Raw genomic sequence first — 5,660 nt, 5'->3', positions numbered from 1 at the left:
CGGCTGAGACCCCCTCTCCACCAGAGACCGGGGGACGCTCGGGGACACACGGGGGCTGCTCCACTCGCCCCAGGCCGGCCTCCCTGAGGCGGGCACATTAGCGGCTGAGACCCCCTCTCCACCAAAGACCGGGGGGCGCTCAGGGACACACGGGGGCTGCTCCACTCGCCCCAGGCCGGCCTCCCTGAGGCGGGCACATTAGCGGCTGAGACCCCCTCTCCACCAAAGACCGGGGGACGCTCAGGGACACACGGGGGCTGCTCCACTCGCCCCAGGCCGGCCCCCACTGGTACCCGGGCGGCCCTATTGGCGGCTGAGACCCCCTCTTCAGCAAACGCCAGGGGACGCTCAGGGACACACGGGGGCTGCTCCACTCGCCCCAGGCCGGCCTCCCTAGGTACCCGGGCGGGCACATTAGCGGCTGAGACCCCCTCTTCAGCAAACGCCAGGGGACGCTCAGGGACACACGGGGGCTGCTCCACTCGCCCCAGGCCGGCCTCCCTAGGTACCCGGGCGGGCACATTAGCGGCTGAGACCCCCTCTCGACCAAAGACCGGGGGACGCTCAGGGACACACGGGGGCCGCTCCACTCACCCCCAGGCCGACCTCCAGGGCCTCCCTCCCGGCCCCTGGAGCAGCCAGCGCCCCCTCGCCCTCAACACTCTCTCCCCCGTTGGGACTTTGAAACTTTTTCTGACCGTGCAAGCTTCATCGGACGGCAAAGGGGGCAAGCTGCGGTCCGTGCCCGGCCTGCTGGGGTCCTGCCCGGGGACATCGGAGGCTCAGCCAGGGTCTTGAGCTACTGCTGGTAGGTGCGCTTTGGGGGCCCTCCGCAGCCGCCCCGGGCCACCCCTGCAGCCAGCACACTGCTGCCAACAGCCCGCCGCTCTCCCACACCAGCCAGCCCCGTCTGCACACATCTGCCGGGGGTGCTTTTTTGAGAAACACTGTCACTTTGTCAAAGACCGCACACCGCTCGTTCCCTTATACCCCGACAAGGTGTTCGTGCTGACGTTTTGCGAGGCCTTATTTTACCGTCGTCGGCGCTATCAGGGGAAACGGGCCCGCTCCTTCCGCCCTCCTGGAACCCTGGCTCGGCCCGGAGCGACCAGGATTACCCTCATACCGGTTCTCACCACCTGCATCGACACGCGGCTCTGCCCCGGCCGCCGCAGCTCTCGCCGGCCCGGCCGGGTCCGCACCCCTGGCCGGCACGCCTGGAGCGTTTGGACTTTGTCGTTTTTTTCTCCAAGAGTCGCCTCTGGCACATGCCATGGACTTCAGCAGGGGCTGCTCCCCGCCCCCTGGGTGTCCTGCCCGGGCACATCGGAGGCTCAGCCTGGGTCTTCAGCCCCTACTGGTAGGTGCGCTTTGGGGGCCCTCCGCAGCCGCCCGGGGCCCACCCCTGCAGCCAGCACACGGCTGCCAGCAGCCACCACACAGCTGCCAAACAGCCCGCTCTCCGTCACCCCCCAGCCCAACTCTGCATACATCTGGCGGGGGTGCTTTTTTGACTTCCCCCCTTTTGGCCTATGGGGAAAAGCCAGGGGGAAAACCTCCAGAGTCAGGCCGACCTCCTGGAACTCCAACCCGGTCTGGAGCCACCGGTCTGTCCCCTTCACGGTTCTCAGGACCTGCATCGACCCTCGGCTCAGCCCCGGCCGCCGCAGCTCCCGCCGGCCCGGCCACCCGGGTCCGCACCCCTGGCCGGCACGCCTGGAGCGTTTGGACTTTGTCGTTTTTTCTCCAAGACCCATCTCTGCCAACTGCCGTGGGCTTCAGCGGGGGCTGCTCCCCGCCTCCTGGGTGTCCTGCCCGGGCACATCGGAGGCTCAGCCTGGGTCTCGAGCCCCCTACTGGTAGGTGCACTACGGGGGCCCTCCGCAGCCGCCCAGGCCCACCCCTGCAGCCAGCACACGGCTGCCAGCAGCCACCACACAGCTGCCAACAGCCCACTATCCATCACCCACCAGCCCCTCTGCATACATCTGCTGGGGGTGCTTTTTTGACTTCCCCCCTTTTGGCCTATGGGGAAAAGCCAGGGGGAAAACCTCCAGAGTCAGGCCGACCTCATGGAACTCCAACCCGGCCTGGAGCCACCGGTTTGTCCCCTTCCCGGTTCTCAGGACATGCACTGACACTCGGCTAAGCCCCGGCCGCCGCAGCCCCCGCCGGCCCGGCCAGCCCGGTCCGCACACCCCTGGCCAGCGCCTGGAGCGTTTGGACTTTGTCGTTTTTTCTCAAAGACCCGTCTCTGCCAACTGCCGTGGGCTTCAGCGGGGGCTGCTCCCCGCCTCCTGGGTGTCCTGCCCGGGCACATCGGAGGGTCAGCCTGGGTCTTGAGCTACTGCTGGTAGGTGCGCTTTGGGGGCCCTCGGCAGCCGCCCAGGCCCACCCCTGCAGCCAGCACACGGCTGCCAGCAGCCACCACACAGCTGCCAACAGCCCGCTCTCCGTCACCCTCCAGCCCCTTCTGCATACATCTGCCGGGGGTGCTTTTTTGACTTCCCCCCTTTTGGCCTATGGGGAAAAGCTAAGGGGAAAACCTCCAGAGTCAGGCCGACCTCCTGGAACTCCAACCCGGCCTGGAGCCACCGGTTTGTCCCCTTCCCGGTTCTCAGGACATGCACTGACACTCGGCTAAGCCCCGGCCGCCGCAGCCCCCGCCGGCCCGGCCAGCCCGGTCCGCGCCCCTGGCCAGCGCCTGGAGCGTTTGGACTTTGTCATTTTTTCTCAAAGACCCATCTCTGCCAACTGCCATGGACCTCAGCGGGGGCAGCTCCCCGCCTCCTGGGTGTCCTGCCCGGGCACATCGGAGGGTCAGGCAATGTCTTCAGCCACCGCGGGCAGGTGCACTCAGGGGGCCCTCCGCAGCCGCCCAGGCCCACCCCTGCAGCCAGCACACGGCTGCCAGCAGCCACCACACAGCTGCCAACAGCCCGCTCTCCGTCACCCCCCAGCCCAACTCTGCATACATCTGCTGGGGGTGCTTTTTTGACTTCCCCCCTTTTGGCCTATGGGGAAATGCTAAGGGGAAAACCTCCAGAGTCAGGCCGACCTCATGGAACTCCAACCCGGCCTGGAGCCACCGGTTTGTCCCCTTCCCGGTTCTCAGGACATGCATCGACACTCGGCTCAGCCCCGGCAGCCGCAGCTCCCGCCGGCCCGGCCAGCCCGGGTCCGCACCCCTGGCCGGCACGCCTGGAGCGTTTGGACTTTGTCATTTTTTTCAAAGACTCATCTCTGCCAACTGCCGTGGGCTTCAGCGGGGGCTGCTGCCCGCCTCCTGGGTGTCCAGCCCGGGCACATCGGAGGCTCAGCCTGGGTCTCGAGCCCCTACTGGTAGGTGCACTCTGAAGGGGCCCTCCGCAGCCGCCCAGGCCCACCCCTGCAGCCAGCACACGGCTGTCAGCAGCCACCACACAGCTGCCAACAGCCCACTATCCATCACCCACCAGCCCCTCTGCATACATCTGCTGGGGGTGCTTTTTTGACTTCCCCCCTTTTGGCCTATGGGGAAAAGCTAAGGGGAAAACCTCCAGAGTCAGGCCGACCTCCTGGAACTCCAACCCGGCCTGGAGCCACCGGTTTGTCCCCTTCCCGGTTCTCAGGACATGCACTGACACTCGGCTAAGCCCCGGCCGCCGCAGCCCCCGCCGGCCCGGCCAGCCCGGTCCGCGCCCCTGGCCAGCGCCTGGAGCGTTTGGACTTTGTCATTTTTTCTCAAAGACCCATCTCTGCCAACTGCCATGGACCTCAGCGGGGGCAGCTCCCCGCCTCCTGGGTGTCCTGCCCGGGCACATCGGAGGGTCAGGCAATGTCTTCAGCCACCGCGGGCAGGTGCACTCAGGGGGCCCTCCGCAGCCGCCCAGGCCCACCCCTGCAGCCAGCACACGGCTGCCAGCAGCCACCACACAGCTGCCAACAGCCCGCTCTCCGTCACCCCCCAGCCCCTCCTGCATACATCTGCTGGGGGTGCTTTTTTGACTTCCCCCCTTTTGGCCTATGGGGAAATGCTAAGGGGAAAACCTCCAGAGTCAGGCCGACCTCCTGGAACTCCAACCCGGCCTGGAGCCACCGGTTTGTCCCCTTCCCGGTTCTCACGACATGCATCGACACTCGGCTCAGCCCCGGCAGCCGCAGCTCCCGCCGGCCCGGCCAGCCCGGTCCGCACCCCTGGCCAGCGCCTGGAGCGTTTGGACTTTGTCATTTTTTCAAAGACTCATCTCTGCCAACTGCCGTGGGCTTCAGCGGGGGCTGCTCCCCGCCTCCTGGGTGTCCTGCCCGGGCACATCGGAGGCTCAGGCAATGTCTTGAGCCACCGCTGGTAGCTGCACTCAGGGGGCCCTCCGCAGCCGCCCAGGCCCACCCCTGCAGCCACCACACAGCTGCCAACAGCCCGCTCCCCGTCAACCCCCAGCCCCTCCGCATACATCTGCTGGGGGTGCTTTTTTGACTTCCCCCGTTTAGGCCTATGGGGAAAAGCCAAGGGGAAAACCTCCAGAGCCAGGCCGACCTCCTGGAACTCCCACCCGGCCTGGAGCCACCGGTTTGTCCCCTTCCCGGTTCTCAGGACATGCACTAATACTCGGCTCAGCCCCAGCAGCCGCAGCTCCCGCCGGCCCGGCCAGCCCGGTCCGCCACCCTGCCCGGCGCCTGGAGCGTTTGGACTTTGTCGTTTTTTCTCCAAGACTCGCCTCTGGCACATGCCGTGGACTTCAGCGGGGGCTGCTCCCCGCCTCCTGGGTGTCCTGCCCGGGCACATCGGAGGCTCAGCCTGGGTCATCAGCCCCTACTGCTAGGTGCACTCAGGGGGCCCTCGGCAGCCGCCCAGGCCCACCCCAGCAGCCAGCACACGGCTGCCAGCAGCCACCACACAGCTGCCAACAGCCCGCTCTCCGTCACCCTCCAGCCCAACTCTGCATACATCTGCCGGGGGTGCTTTTTTGACTTCCCCCCTTTTGGCCTATGGGGAAAAGCTAAGGGGAAAACCTCCAGAGTCAGGCCGACCTCCTGGAACTCCAGCCCGGCCTCGAGCCACCGGTTTGTCCCCTTCCCGGTTCTCAGGACATGCATAGGCACTCGGCTCAGCCCCGGCAGCCGCAGCTCCCGCCGGCCCCGGCCAGCCCGGTCCGCACCCCTGGCCAGCGCCTGGAGCGTTTGGACTTTGTCATTTTTTTCTCAAAGACCCATCTCTGCCAACTGCCGTGGGCTTCAGCGGGGGCTGCTGCCCGCCTCCTGGGTGTCCAGCCCGGGCACATCGGAGGCTCAGCCTGGGTCTTGAGCCCCTACTGGTAGGTGCACTCTGAAGGGGCCCTCCGCAGACGCCCAGGCCCACCCCTGCAGCCAGCACACGGCTGCCAGCAGCCACCACACAGCTGCCAACAGCCCGCTCTCCGTCACCCCCCAGCCCAACTCTGCATACATCTGCTGGGGGTGCTTTTTTGACTTCCCCCCTTTTGGCCTATGGGGAAATGCTAAGGGGAAAACCTCCAGAGTCAGGCCGACCTCCTGGAACTCCAACCCGGCCTGGAGCCACCGGTTTGTCCCCTTCCCGGTTCTCAGGACATGCACTAATACTCGGCTCAGCCCCGGCAGCCGCAGCTCCCGCCGGCCCGGCCACCCGGGTCCGCACCCCTGGCCGGCACGCCTGGAGCGTT

Source organism: Eleutherodactylus coqui, unplaced genomic scaffold (assembly GCF_035609145.1).
Source record: "Eleutherodactylus coqui strain aEleCoq1 unplaced genomic scaffold, aEleCoq1.hap1 HAP1_SCAFFOLD_700, whole genome shotgun sequence".
Lineage (NCBI taxonomy): Eukaryota > Metazoa > Chordata > Amphibia > Anura > Eleutherodactylidae > Eleutherodactylus > Eleutherodactylus coqui.
This window is presented reverse-complemented; position numbering follows the sequence as displayed.